At 44.2% G+C, this 15,669-nt stretch overlaps 1 protein-coding gene and 1 long non-coding RNA gene across 10 annotated transcripts in view; one reads left to right on the forward strand and one right to left on the reverse strand.

The window, feature by feature from the left end:
• The window catches only part of LOC122156201, a 60,160-nt gene that overhangs the window by 27,534 nt on the left and 16,957 nt on the right, over nt 1-15,669 (forward strand). For 5 of the 7 annotated variants that reach the window (XR_006167409.1, XR_006167406.1, XR_006167412.1 and 2 more), the window contains 2 exons: nt 1,198-1,376; nt 7,320-7,507. This is a non-coding gene — a long non-coding RNA (uncharacterized LOC122156201). Of the gene's footprint in view, nt 1-1,197; nt 1,377-7,319; nt 7,508-9,951; nt 11,658-15,669 lie in introns of those variants that run through there. The other 2 variants (XR_006167411.1, XR_006167405.1) reach the window with 2 other exon arrangements.
• Nucleotides 1-15,669, reverse strand: part of MACROD2 (mono-ADP ribosylhydrolase 2) — an 839,235-nt gene that overhangs the window by 19,130 nt on the left and 804,436 nt on the right. The window lies entirely within an intron of this gene.

A 15,669-nucleotide genomic window follows, 5' to 3' on the forward strand; every position in this document is an offset into this window, starting at 1 on the left:
TAACAATGATAATTATTGGAAAACTGAATCATATTAAGGGGCGAGAGGGAGGGAGTAAGAATGTGAAAAGACAAAAACAGCCACTTGCTCAAGAGCTGGTAGAGAGAAAAATCCCTTCCAAACATACCCAAACTCTCAAGCAAGCACCCATGTATTTTAAGTCTCCAACCCCAGCTACAAGGAAGAGCACACCATGGTGAAAAAGCATGCCGTGAGCATGGGACAAAAGGAGGCTTTGCCCAAGTTTCTGATAGAGTGTAGCCAGGGCTGCTCACCCTTACAACTGCAAACATTTACTTCTGGGGTCACTGCTTCTGAAAGAGATAACTGCTAAGTCAAAGAGGAGCCCTGGAAAATACTCTGCTCAATTCCTTTTCAAGGAGACTATTGCCAAGCGTATGAAGAATGAGCTTCAAAGTGGCAGGGAAGAGCAGCAGAAGGGTAAATAAAGAGTGTATGGTTTTACCTGAAAAGCAGTAACAAAATACTGTGTGGGAGAGAAAGAGACGCTTCCCTTTTATTCATCCACAGACCCCAGCCTAAATTTGGTGGCTTAAAATAGAACAGAATGTTCTCAGTGACGAGAGCACAAGAAAGTTCAGCAAAGTTCTGTTAATGGATGGTACCTTGCAGGCACACTGTAATTTTGAAGCATTTTGTGATGCAAAGATGCAGCAGTCAGCATGAAAAAGTGAAAAACACATACTTGTTAAAACAAAACAAACAAAAAAATCCCACTTCCTAAAAACTTGGATAACTAGAGGTATTGTTCACCTCACACCTGGCTGAAACTATTTGGAAAGAGCACTTCCATTTCCAAAAGCTTAACAAGACACAGCCAAGCTCTCTGTTTTAATTTTGTACGCCTGCTAGCTTCCTAGAATTAAGCTCAACGGAATATGAAACTCATTCGCTGGAAAGAAAAGTGGTAATTGGCAGCACTCAATCACAAAGACCTTACAGGTGATACTTACCATCTTTTTTCCCCTACCAAGAGACGTGATGATCATTTTTCAAAAACAAATGAATGACTGAATCCAGGTTGTGGGGTTTTTTTTTGTTATTTGTTTTTTGAAAGAGTTCTACTTGGAGTCTTTTAAAGCTTTACAGTCAGCTTTGACTACATGATGATTAACACAAATCTACGTTAAAGAAATCATTTCCCTACTGAAATCCTCACCTATTTGTGTTTTTCAGGTGTGTTGCTTTGGACCTGGGTGGTGACTCACCAAAACATAACAGGCATTTAAACACCACATGCACACACACAATCAAGGGCACTAAGAAATTTTACATAAATGGCTTGGCGTTGTTTTCCCTCAGTAAAGAAAGGGACAGCCCGGTGACAGATGACAGTGCTGGCTGTGTTATTGAAGGTGATCCTCCTCACTCTGCTGGGGAAGCACTGTGTGCTCTGTGGAAGACATCAATGAAATCTGGCTTCTGGAGATCTGCGCTGCTTTTGCAGTGTGTCATTAATGCTGATTGTTATTCCCATTTCTCCAGTGAAAGCATGTCTTTCTCCTCTACAACGTGTGAGTCAACACTAGTCAGGCCTCAAAGGGCTCAGAGGAAAACCAAACATACTGCAAGTCCAATATTACTTACCTTGTATGCACTGCTGTCATTTTAAATTTCTACTGATTACTTGATAAATGTAAGAGAAAAATGATGATTAAGTAGGGGAAGATGGTTTCCTAGAATCAACGTCAAAGCACTGCAATATAATCATGGAAATATAGAATCATCAAGGTTGGAAAAGACCACAAGATCACCAAGTCCAACCCCAGCCCACCCCCACCATGCCTGCTGCCTATGTCCCTCAGTGCCACATCCCCACGGCTCTGGGACACCTCCAGGGACGGTGACTCCACCACTCCCTGGGCAACCTGTGCCACTGCATCACTGCTCTGAGGTGGAATTTTTCCTAATATTCCTCCAGCCACTTATTTACCCAGCAAAGATTTCACCCCTCCAAGTCATAGGCTGCCAGCTTCTCCAGAAGAATTCTGTGGGAGTCAGTGCCAAAGTTTAGGTAGATCACATGTATGGCCTTTTCCTCATTCACCAGGCAGGTCAGCTGGCCATAGGAGGTGAGGTTGGTCAAGGAGTACCTGCATTTTGTGAACCCATGCTGGCTGGGTTTGAACCCCTGGTTGTCTGGCACATATCGTGCGATTGCACTCAAGATCATCTGCTTCATTCTATTCCCCAATACCAAGGTCAGGCTGACAGGCCTGCAGTTCCCCAGATCCTTCTTCCAATCATTTTTGTAGATGTGCATCATATCAGCAAGTCTCCAGTTGTCTGGGACCTCTCCAGTTGACCAGGACCACTGATAGATGGTGGAAAGAAGCTTGGTAATCACATCTGCCAGCTCACTCAGCACACCCGGGTGGATCTCATCCAACTCCATGGACTTTTGACAGTCCAGGTGGTGCAGCAAGTAACCGTTTCCTCTCGAATCATGGGGGGTTTATTCTGCTCCCCATCCCTGTCTTCCAGCTCAAGGGGCTGAGCACCCTGAGGATAACTGGCCTGATGATTAAACACAAGAGACAGTGAGAACCTCATCCTTACCCCACGTAATAACGTTCCCTGCCACGTCCAAAAAAAGCAAGACATTCTCCTTGGCCCTGCTCTTGCTGTTAATATATTTGTAAGAACATTTTTTATTATCTTTAACAATACTGGCCAGAGTAATTCCTTGTTGGACTTCTGCCTTTCTAATTTATTTTTTTCTAATTTCCAATAATGAAGTGCCTGATGTTCTTGTCTCTAATTGAGAGCTCCAGGTCAACTCAGCCACAGTTTAATACTGAAAGCAATGTTCAGCACTTGCCTCTTCACCTGTTATTATGGGGGTGCTTACATTGCCATCACAGTACTTCATATTCCAAAGGAACTAAATGCTGAATTTGTTGGTGCCTGGCTTTCAGCAGAGGACTGTTTCAGATACACAGGCAATATCTAGAACTTATTTTGTTATAAGATAAAGCCCAGCAGGCCACTTCAGTGAAAAGGAAGGTGCAAAGATGAAACACCTTAGATTTAACTCCGGAGAGAAAGGAGGGATGTATTCCCCACCGCTCCATTTGGCCACCAGGAGTTGAAGTAGAGTTCAAGCTCTCCCTGTGTCACCTGGCACTGGCCCTACGGGTTTCAGCACTCAGCTCAGCACTGCTATGTCAGAGCAAGAGCTGGCTCCTATCTGAGTGTCCTGTGCCAGCAGGGAATGATCTCATCCTCCTTTCAACTCAGAGTGCATAGAAGCAAGCCATGAATGGATCAAAATTCTCTAAGTCACAATGCTGCTAGAGGAAACAGCATGCTACGTATCCCCAAACTGAGACAAGTCTAAAAAAGCAGCCTAGCTACCACTAAGGGTGTTTCAGCTCGATGATGGCAGTCACTCATTTCCACACATTTCAATGGCATGTTTTACAACTCAGCTTTACTACTGACATTCTGGAGAGCGAGGGAGGTACAGAACCAGACCGCAATAGCACTGCTGGTGTTTAATACTTAAAATACTTACTCCAGTCCTCCTGACATTCACCCTCCTCCCACAAAGCCAGGAATGTTCCCAAAACTGTAAAAAGCAAAACTGAACAGAAATCTTCGGTGGATTGCCTTGGAAAAGAGTCATCCACCAGCCTGGGTGGTATTACCCATACCTTAGAAGATCATTGTCACATGTTGATGGGTTTGACCAATATTTCCTGGCAAGGTCAAAGACTGGATATAGAATATCACCACATCTATCTGCTCTGCTTCACGGAGAAAATTTAGGGCAGAATTCAAAATTCACAGTGCAGGGTTGTAATTTTTTTTTTTTCCATTCAGAGGTTCTAGGAAAATAATTTCACAGGCCAGAAAAAAGCAAGTGTCAGTATTGGCAGTCATATGCTAGCTTCTCTTCCTTGTGGAGAGTCATTATGCAGTGTTTTCTAAAATTGTAAATGTTCTTCTGGGCTCACAATGGGAAACAACACTAATATGCATCACAGTGTGCGAGATAAAATGCATGGTGCTATTGTTGCCTTTGATTTGTCTTCCATTTATATCAGCTCTCAGCAAGAATTACAAAAAGACAGAGCTGCACATTTTTCTTCTCAACTTTTTCACATTTCATCATTCCCTCAGTTCATAAATTCTAGGGTCTAACTAGGATGCTACATCAGAGACAGACATTTACATTTAGATAATGTAAGGCAAAGAATACTAACAGCTATAATCCTTCCACTTCCAAACAGCTCCAAAGTACTTCTCAACTGACCTCGGCTTTGTAAAACAGGGGTCTGGATTATTTGCTTTCAGTTGAACATTTCTTTCTCCAATGAGTCAGCATTCTAAGGTTATCCTTTTTTTTTCTTTTTTCCTGTCTCTTGATTTCTGGAACACTCCCTCCCCATGCTGCTCCTGCCTTCACCTCTAGCTATAGGGTATTGGGAAGGCTGGGAGAAGCCCCTGAGGATGGTGAGGGAGTGTAACACCTAGAAGAGGAAGGTGAATTTGTTTCTTCTAAGCTCCCTGAAAAAAAATGGGAAGCAGACAGCCCCAAGGAAGAGCTTGCTGATTACGAGATACAGCTTTTCTTCTTCAGAACAGTCCAGAAGGACTCACTAGTGGAGAGTAAGAAAAAGCCAGCAGCATGCATTACAGCCACAGGAAATCATTCTAGAGAGGTCCTCAGTCAGGTTCATAAACCCTGACATCTACCAGCATTGGCACATAATGATCCACCAGATCTACAGCTTACCAGTGCAGAGTAGGAGAAGTACTGGAGGACTTACCCTCTCCCAAATAGCTTTATTCCTAATTACACTTCCTCTCATATGAGTTTACTCCCACTGTTGGAAGAGGCCCATTCTGCTGTTACTGGTTCTTCTGGCAACTTGACCAGCAGGAGAGAAAAGGGTCAGACATCTACTCTGGGTTTCACACTTATTAGAGATGTACTTGTACCAAAAGGAAGCAATTTCAAATGGAAAGCCAGACCAATGCTGGATTAGGACGAGAGCATTACTGACTTTTCTTAATTACTTTGGATAAGACCTGGAGCAACTCATTTGGAAAGCTTTGGCACTTCTTTTTTTCCTCAGCAATCATCTTGACTGCACTCTGAGATATTAGATTCCTCCAAGTCATGCTATATCTTCAGGCACAAAACAGAAACTGCAGGCCAAAGATACAAACCACACAATACACAGCGTGAACAAAAGTCTTTAAGAAAAAAAGGGGGGAACAAACTTTCATTTTCGTCTCAATGCCTTCCATTGAGAGAGAATATGCTTTCAAATAGACCAAGATTTTTCCCTTCATCACTGGAGAGAATATCTCTCCTTTCCATCAAACACACTTTTACCGTGCGGATTGCTCTAGATAGCAGCAGACGTAGGTCAGTATTTTCAGAATCAGGTGACTGAAGCTAGGAACACTTTAAAATGGAGTTCGGATCCTGATTTTCAAAAGCTCCAAGCACCCAGCAGCTCCAGCTGGCTTCAAAGGATGCCATTTCACAGCACAGTTGGCATGTGTGCAGCGTTTTTGAAAAACCAAGCCACCTATCTGGAGTCCTAAACTTGGCTTCATGAATTCAATGCCAACGCTCACCGCACTGGAGATGACACCACCTCTGTGACCTGTGCTTACAGAGCTCAGCAACATTAGAGCCAACAAATTGGCTTTTGCCTTCTTTTTCCCTCAACAGTTTACAGAACTGCTAATAAAACTGGTGTCTATCATGAAAATTGGCAGACTCTCAAGTCTAATAAGATAACTATACTTTTCCTCCAAGCTATTGAGCAAGTCTGTAGCATCTCCCCCACATCTTCCTAATAACTGATGGCTAACAAGGGTTCCTTGCAGTGAGATGTCCTGAAGGTCAGCCAGCATACAGCTGAGCCCCAGGATGCTCAGAATGTCAAATGCCACATAAAATACTGAAACCCAGGCTGGCATGTTATAGTGCTCAGCCCTTCTGTAATACCATCCTCCCATTATGAGGTGCTAGAAAACTTAAAGGCTTATACTTGCAATCTTAGCACCAAAGGCAAGACCTCTACCAATTATGCCAGAAGAGAATAATTGTATTAGCAGTTGACAGTGGCAGGCATTTGTCTTGCTGAAGGAAGATGACTTGCACATATTAAAAGCGTTTCCTCCAGCTAAACTCCTTCAGATGGCTGGATTTGGATCATGTTTTATGATTTATTTCTAATGAAGACCTTCTTAGCTCATGAGCTCACTAAAAAGCCCAAAGCCTTTTTATAATACAGCTTTCAACTATTCCAGGCTTGAAAAAAGAAAAAAAAGAGAAAAGAAATCAATATAGTGATTCCACCCCTGGGTCAATCAGAAGGAACATCTCCCCTCTTCTCCTCCCCTTGATTACTCACAGACAGAAGACAACACAGAGCTTTTGCCGGCACACATGGCACAAAGGTTGGAATTGGAGGCTTCAGATGTGCGCTGTTTCTCATGGCCCAGGTCTGAAAGAATTTGCAGGCCAGTGTAAGGCTTGCCACTGCCCACAGTTTCCACAAATGCCTTGGCATCTGTTACTTTCAAGAGAATTACTGAAGCTTTCAAAAGAATGCAAAAATTGCTAATCCCCTCGTGCAAGTGACTTCAGCCTTGACAGACCTTTTCCCAGAGCCGCAGATAAAACTGAAGGATTCGGCTAGAAAGGATTAGGAGTGGTGTCACCTAGAATTAAGTCACTGGCCTTGAACCGTGTTTATGTTCAGCCCTGTCAATAGCAGATTTCACAATCCTAAAAACAAGGTTTATTGAGTTTCTTTAAAAATACATATATATCTTGATTTCCTGAGTAGGTTTAAAGGTCTAGACAATTCGCGTTATATTGCTTTATAGTTCTCATTTTTCACTACACTTCAGTGCACTAAAAACCTTCAGCCTGACAAACAGCCTGAGGAGTCTCAAACAACTTCTTTTCACAACCATTCACAAGATGTCTCTATGTATACAATGAAAGCCAGGCAACAAAATAAACATCTTGGATTGGTCTTTTCACATCAAATCTATTTTAAATACTACAAACTCACTGAAGGGAGGAACTGCTACATAGAAAACAGGTAGTCCTTGCCAAGAGAGTTCTTAGTTCACAGCAAATCCTGATCAAATATTTTGCCTACTTAGTTACTAATCTGATATAAGCACTTAAAATGGGTCTCTGAATGAGCTGTGCTTTGAGTTAGAAGTCTGTGGCCTTTCGGTGAACAGATGTTGTGAATATTTGGTGGTGAGGGGAGCAAATAACCCGTGTGTCTTAATGAGTTGCTTTATTCCTACAGAATATCCACAATGCCTGGAGCTGACATTACGATGGCCGAAAGCACTGAGTACCACTGATTCCCATCCTGGTTGTACACACTGTAATTTGCTGTAACATTGGATGAGGCTGACCCTGACTTCAGCACTGTGCACCACAGTTGAAGAGGAATTTGCACAGTGGAGGCCAGTTTGTATTTACACACATTAGGTGAGTTCAAGAAACATGATTTTGCAAAAATGAGCAGACAGAACAAAACCAGAACCTTACCCAAGCCACAGATATACCTCAAACACAGGGATGGAGGAGGAGAGGGTGAGCCTCCTCATCATACCACAGCAGGAGGCACTTTGCAGAGGTGTGACTATTTTGCCTACTGCTGCCACAGCATATGAGAGTGCCTGGCTTGGAAAGAAGCTGGAGGTTGGCTGGGATACTGCAGCAGACCTGAGGCTGCACCAAGGCCACTGGAGCTGCTGCATCCCACGTGCAGCGGGTGGTCCTGCTGCAAAAAGAGCTGGCTGCAAAGGCACATGTGGAGTTGATCAAAATATTTCTAACAAAATCTCTTCCCCTATCAAGTTACATACTTTTTTTTTTTTTTCCTTTCTTTTTACAGACAGTTTTATGGGAACTGTTCTGTTTTCAGGGAGTCCTACAAAAGTAGCCTGAAAAGCCCAAAGCTGCCAGAGAAGTATTGCTGGCTCTTGCCAAAATTATTTATAACCATCAAATCATTTAGGTTGGAAAAGACAGTTAAAATTATCAAGTCTAACCATCATCTGTAGATACACTGGCAATGGAGTTGAATTGCCAGAAAAACTAAATGTGTTAGGAGTAAAGACTTTCTAGAAAAACAGAACTCTGTATTCCTTGGGTAGCCCTACTGCTCTGGGGAAAGGTTGGCAGCAGAGAGCTCTCAATTAATAGAAGTATTGGGACTTCTGATTAAAAAAAAAAAAACAACAAAAACTCACCAAAACAAAACAAAAACAACAGCAAACTTCCTAATTGAAAAGATAGCAAGTCTTTTTTTTCTCTGTTTTGTAAGAATGTTTCATGGGGGGAAGAACAAGAGGTGTTTCTGCCTGGCAGAAGCACCGACAGGTACGTATTGGTCATTCATGCAACAGTTCCTCTGGCAGAGCAAAGCTAACTCTTTAACCAGCAGGAGTTGGAGAAATCTTAATGGGCGCAGACAATACATGTAAAAAAGCCACACAACTATGTTGGAAATCCATCTAACGGATGCCTTGGTTGTACTGATAAGCATGGCATGATACACGATTTAGGCTGTGTGCTTTCTGGATAGAGACCTAAGCGTACGGCACCTCGCACAATGTTATTATCAACTGAAGTTTAGGGAGCTCTGTTGCATGTCTGTATGGCAGTAATGATGATATTAACAACGCTTGGAGAAGACATTAATAATAATAATGGTTAAATAGGTCCTGCTTCTCCTTCTGCATGTTCCCAGTCAGCAAAGTTCTTCAGTTGTTTCATTTCCTTACTATAGCAGTAATTCATAGCCCAGGAGACTGCTTAATAATACCAATTATGGTACAAAAGAAAGTACAATGAAAATGGACCCAAATTAAAGCTCGCTAAGTTCAGCTCAGCATCTTTTTGCTCTCCCAAGGTATGTTTGCTATAGCAAGCTTAACAGTGCAGATTCATTTTATTTCTGCCTATCTTCATGTTTACTAAACCTGAATTAATGCTCTCCTTCCACAGCCCAAACACGAAAGAGTTCTGCAAATAGCTGAAAGAAATGATAAGGACTCCAGGTGACATAGATCACACACTGTACACAGTATTACTTTCCCCAGAGTGAGCCTGTGTAGCAGCATTTCGTGGCATTCATCATTAAAGTTCAGTCTTTGGAGGGCTGCCATTGCGGTCGTGTGCAGCCAGCTCTCCAGTGATGTAGTGGAGCTTATAACCAAAGGCCATCCCTCCAGGGGGCACTGCAAAGCAATCTGAATGTCAGGCCTTGGGAAAGGCTGCGGTGTTTTTTTTTTTCCTTTTCCTCCTTAGCTGTTTTTATTTCAAACAGTTTTTATTTCACAGGAGGGCCAATAGCTTTAAGCACGAGAGGCTTCTAGCCACAAAACTGTGAAGTCTCCAGAAACAAGAAACCAGTGAAATGTAGGGGGAAAAAAAAAAAGTAGTTGCTTTCTTGCCAAAACAAAATTCCTGCTGATACACTGAACTGGATCAAAGTATTTTTGCAGAAAGACAGAACTCGTGCTAACCTTGCCATGAAGGTGCTGGGCGCTGCTGGGTGGTGGGCTCTCTGGTGTCCTCAGCCAAGCAGAGCCAAGGCAGCACCGCCCTGCTGGTCCTTCCTCCACCTCCCAGCCAGGCACAGATGCCCAGCTCTTTCTGCTCTCCACATGGAGACACGGGGTGTAAGCAGTGGGGCTGCTCAGTGAGCAACTGGGAAGCCCCCAGTGCTCCAGTGAGTGCCTCATCTCCAGGACAGCCTTTCACTGTCACTGTCAGCTCGCATGGAGCCACACTAATAGACATGGCACATGGAGGAAGTAGGAGGCTACAAGGTGATACGTGATTGGGAGGAGCAGAGATTTCAATTAGCAGGATGTGAAACCCCCTTCAAAGCCGAACACTTACAGTGCTGGTTTCCTCCACAGTGCTCAAATCACCACCTGGCACAGCACAGTGAGAGGATGAACAGCACAGTAATTGAGAAGTGTGCCCAGCAACATGTACTTGTTACAGGTGCTCTTGAAGGGTTAGAGCTCGCTTCATTTCCACAGCCCACAGCAAGCCTGACTGCTTCAAGCTCTTCTCACAGGATGGGGATCACGGAGCAGCCTCAAGTGGCACATTTTGTTCTCAGTATGGGTATGCATCCTTTGGGTCTCAGGGCCTCTGCCCAAAGGCTTTCTGCCTCGCAGTCAATTAAGAGAAGGTGCAAAATACCAGAGAAATGGCACATCGTAGCAATTATGATAAACAAAGTATATAGCCAACTACTTTAAAAGCAGACTTTGAAATGCCACTGGCTTGCTTCGTTCTGAGCACATTCCCAGGGAGAATGTCAGGTCACATAACTCATCTGTAATCTTTACATAGAGGATCTCAACTAAGCAGCAGCCATCATAAAAATAACCAACATTTCTTTTTGTGGAAAACAAACATAAAAGAAAAACGCAACATCTCTCTTACACACAAAAAACAAAAGGGCAGTTAGCACTTCAAAGATTACTGGCTGTAAATAGCAGTGCCAATGCACTGGGGAGCTGTGCTCCTCTTTAGCGACAGCCCTACTTACTCCCACGGAGGCAGCGATGTTACAGGCCTTTCCTGTGCTGCATCGTGCATTCATTTAGAGTGTGCTCTTTGCATTTTATTTCCCTCGGTGCCTTAAAAATACCAAGATTTGCAGTAGTGTAAGAACAACCTTTCAATCTAGCCTCATATACAGCATTTCAATCTAGCCGATGGGGAGTGTTGGAAGAAAATTGCTGTGTAGTAGCCAAGAACCCCCTCTCACATTTCTCTATCATCCACAGCTAGATTCTTGCATTTACAGCTAGCCATTTTAATTATATCTAAATATTTATCTCCAAGGTGGCTATATTAGTTGGTCTTTAATTGGAGCGGTGCAAACACACGATGGCTGGGTGCTCTCATTTGCCTGTGTGCATGGAACAAAAGATGCTGTACTCAATTACACAGCAAACGTCCGCAGGTACCTCTGAGACATCCTACATGCCACACTAAGCCTGTGCTTCACGTGCTTAAACAGCTCTCTCTATTGCTTTATAGGAAGGGAGGGAAGAAGGGAAAGAGTTTTTGTTTTGTTTCTAAACCTCATTTACAGTTGTACAGCTAAAGCTTGAAGATTAATAATAAAAGTGCATATGCGACAATGCAGAAATAAATGCCGTTCCGTGTTAAATACAAAGCAAGAAGCAAATTTATTTTTTCTGTTAATTAACCAGGCTTTCATCTCAACTGCTCTGATCTGTAAATAAAGCTACTTTCAAACCAGCCAAGGAATTAGGCAATAAAGCAAAACAAACTCACCCAAAATACTCCAACCCAAGAGCCTCCTAACATGGGTTAGCTAATTATGTTTGCCATTTCCTATTCAAGGAGGACTTCAACAGAACTTCCTAATTGAAACAGGTTAAAAGCAACAGTATTCTGTTGGCAGCCTCAGGGTGAGCACCACCAAATGCTCCCAAGCACTGCCAAAGAGCAAAGGGCATCCCCAGATATTCTGAAAGGGGAGATAAGTGGAAGGGAGGATGGACAGACAGGCAGAAGTGGGAGAAGAAAGAACGAATGACTGATCCCTACCATTAATATTACATCCTCCTGCAGCTATGCCTCCCCTCTGAGGATTTGCTTTCCAAGCTCTTATTGAAATTGTTCAGGTCCTTAACTGATCTCCTGGGGGGTGAGTCAGGGGGAGTGGGGTGGGTGGTTGAAAAGCCTTAAGCTAATTAAGCATGGCTGAGACATGCTTGATGAGATGGGAAAAACACGAGGCTTTTGAAGGGTTGAAAAACCTCCGACCATCTGGTAGTGGCATTGCAGGGAGAAGAAAGAGGAAGGACAAAGGGGCAGCTCTCTGGTCCAGGAGGTACAGGACTCCTTTAATTACTGGGTCATTGAGACCATTACAGTTCCAAATGCCAGTGAAAGCCTGCAAAATAAGCTTGGGAGGCTCAGCAAAAACAACAGCTCTTAGCAAGAAAAGCATCTGCAAGAAAGTGAATCGGAGAAGCTTTCCCCAAGATGCGCCTGCTAATTAGAAATGATAGGTAATGGATGGGAGTGGAGGCCCCCAGATCAGAACGAGACTGTTTCCAGTAACCTCTCTGCCTCTCCTCTCCGATCTGCTGTTCTCCAAGGCCCTGCAGATGGTGCTCTGTTTAAATTAATACACCCTGCCAGCCAGAAGGAAGCTTCTGTTGTACTTGGCAGTCCAGGTGAACAGCCTGCGTTTAGGCTTCAGAATGAATGCCCCAGGTGTTTCATCAATATGGCAAGCAGCTTATGTGCTCCAGCCTCTTCAGGCCTGGATAAAGCTCATCTGTGTTCTCCCATCTCCGAGACTGGCTAGAGAAAATCGCAGCGTTCATCAGAGGGCAAACTACACATACCAGAGGAATATCTGAGCCATCTTTGTGCTAAACGGCTTTGTCAGCCGTGAGCAGGGAAGGTGCTGGTGTGATCCAGACGAGGAGCCCTCCCCTGCCTTCTCTGCTCACGTGGGCTGGATGCGGCTGCGGCTGACTGCAGGTGCAGGCTGGCAAAAAGCAAGCTGCTCGTGACACCAGAAGCCGTGGCCAAACCCGTGCCAAAAAGCTGCACTTTGCTAACTCCTGCTTCGGGATGTGCCGACGTGCGGCTGATTTCCTTTCCTCCCACACGCAGATTCTCCTTCAATTATTTTGGCCGTGTGCTGTGAACCAGTCAGATGCACAGGCTGTGCAAGAGCAAGCTATATCCATCCTTGGATGGCAGACCTCATTAAAAGAAGGAAGCGGAACCGGGGATCTATCGCGTCGTGCTGCACTGCTGTCCGCAGGATCAGATACAAAACCCAGGCCCTGCCTACCTGCGGCCATTTCAGTTTTGATAAGGACAAATGGCATTAACCCTATTCTTCAGCCAAATCTCAACGTACATTTTTCTCCTCTAGGTTCTCCCCGAAGGTTCACTTGGAAAGAGCTGCTGTGTCTTAAGCTGTCACATTTTTATTCAGTACTGTTAAACATTGGCTGCGTTTAATGCCAGAGGGAAAAGTTTCAGATGCTGTGATCTCTGTATATATCAGTTTCTAAGATAACTTCAGTTTCTTCAGATAGGTACCGGATATGTGCGTACTTATCATCTGCTTTTCATGCTCACTTACTTCAAGAGCCAGCTGGATCTGCAAACAGAACTCAATCCAGAAGATCTATTTCCCTCCACATCATATGTAATGCTGGAAGCAGAATATCCTTTAAGGTCTTTTTCCTTTTTCGTTCCTTTTGGTTTTCAGCAAGCTTTGCCAGAGTTACAGGGCCAAGAGAACCAAAACCAAGCTCAAAAAAACCCTGAATGTTTGGATGCTTCCTGGAGAAGCAGCTCCGTTCCAGTTGGCCCCGATGCTGCCAAGCACTGCAGTACTGCCACACAGTCACCGAGCCACGCATCTGGTGTGGGCTCAGGTCTGGATGTGTAAATGGATTTGTGATGAGATGAGCATTAACAAAACAAACAGTTGCATAAAAATGACCACAACAGCTGTACTTGCTACGCACTGTGCAGTTATGGCTTTGGAAGAAGGGGAAATGAGACAAACAAAGCCAATGTTGAGGATGCTGGTACTTCAGGAGCAGAGATGGGACTTATTACATTTGCTCATAGAATGGGAACTGTAAAAACCTGCTGTCCCATGGAAGAGACCCCAAAACAAGAGAGCACACTTCTGATCTCTTTCAGACATCTAGCTTTATAGAACAACACAACCATCAGAGATAAGCTACAGGCCTGGAAATAAACCCGTGTCTGAGTCCCACTCCATGCTGGAAGGAGCCAACCTCTGGCCCTCATGTCCTAGAGATCCCTGCACGGACAGCTGCGGGAGAAAGCCCCTTTCACCCTTCTCATGCACCAGGGCCCACTGCCAGCAAAAACACACGACTTACAGAGCCCTTTCAAAGCCCAGGAAGGAGCGATGCAGCTGGTGTACACCCGAAAAAAGCAAGTCCTGCTTGGTTTTCTGCCCTCCATGGACAGGCTGGATCTTAGGTTGATGGAGGTGCCACACTTGGGTACCTGCACCCCAGGGCGGGAGAGATGCTAAAACATGCCTTACTGACTGCCTCCCTGCTTAGTCTGCAAGCTTTCCTGCTAATCTTCCCTGCTGCCTGGACAGCTGGAAGAATCAGCCAATTTAATTTCCTTGAATCGAGCTGCTGGAGTTCGGTACCGATTTTTCAGCACAGTGACATCTCACTTTGAAGCACCTGAGGTATCTCCATTTGTGCCCATTTGATGTTTTCGTGCTACATTTCAGGCTGACAGACCACACAAACACACCCAGAGAGTGTGTTTTAACTGATGAAATACCTTGTAACCACGATAGGATTTAGCAACAAAGCGGGGCGCTCAATTTTCTCCAGCCACCGAGACAGCGACTTTGCTAGGCTGACCCTCTAACTATATACCACTGTTAGATGTAACCAGGGGGCACTGAAAAAAGATTATTGACTTTTTCCTCCTCGGAATCCAGAATGCGGTTTAACTGATTTTCAGTCCAGGTGAGAACAGCATAGCCTGTAAGCGACTGCTTATTTCCTCCACAGAGAAGATGCTGAACGTGTAAATATGCCGTCTTTCAAGGGCTGTCAAGTAAATGAAGGTATTGAGTGTTTTTTGACAGGATGCTGTAAATGAAGAAAGGAGTTTTTGGCCTCTGTGGTACCGATGATTACAGGCAGAGCTTTGCCCTTCACACTAGTGATTGAGAAAAAAACAAACAAATAAGGCTGCAAAACCACAAAAGGAATAACGAGACAAAAGGATTGCATGCCCTGACGTCTTGGGCTAAGGATCTCTCACCAGTGAAACAATAACAAGGACTGTTTCGTGGCAGAAATTTGTCAGCTGAGGAATGCTATGGATTTTAGAACTTAGGATAGAAATCACAAGGAAAGCCTGGATCCGGGAGAAAAATCAATGTCTGAGGAAATAACAGTGTTAGTCAATTATGGAATCATTTAAGCACCCCAGTAAACGCAAGGGAAAGTAAAAGACCACGCTATTCCATGCTCTGTATTTCTCCTGGACCTCTCAAGCAGAAAACAGATGCTTTTGCTGTTGCCCATACAACCCAAAATGCGTCATTCAGAACACCTCTGCTGTACCAGTTTAATTGCAGATTAAGACTCGATTGTACACATAACACATGAGAAAGGACTTTCAGAGCTCATGGAAGAGCCCACAAAGGACAAGCTGAACTTTCTGTTAAGTAACAGGAAGTCCCAAAGAGCTGCAGTACTGCACCAGTGTTAAGATATCACTACAGCGCAATTAATACAAAGATGCAGCCACAGAGATGGAGGAGGTGAGATGAAATGCTAGCTTCCTCCCTGGCAGACAACTTACAGTGACCAGAAACAGTCGCAGCCTGGGGCTAACGCTGTGGGCTGGGTACGCCAGCAGTGACCTCAGAACACTTGTCTGGCAGTAAAACGTGATGAAAGCCAACTGAGCACAGGAAAGCTATTCCAGATGGCAAAATCTGCTTGAGAACACTCACCTGCCATCTGCACTAGGAAAAGGTGAGGGCACAGAAAACCCGCTGCCAGGAAGTTACGGCTCACAGGCAGATAAAAGGAAGA

This window comes from Centrocercus urophasianus, unplaced genomic scaffold (assembly GCF_019232065.1).
Source record: "Centrocercus urophasianus isolate 14NV4802_14NV808 unplaced genomic scaffold, USGS_Curo_1.0 seq_10, whole genome shotgun sequence".
Taxonomy (NCBI): domain Eukaryota; kingdom Metazoa; phylum Chordata; class Aves; order Galliformes; family Phasianidae; genus Centrocercus; species Centrocercus urophasianus.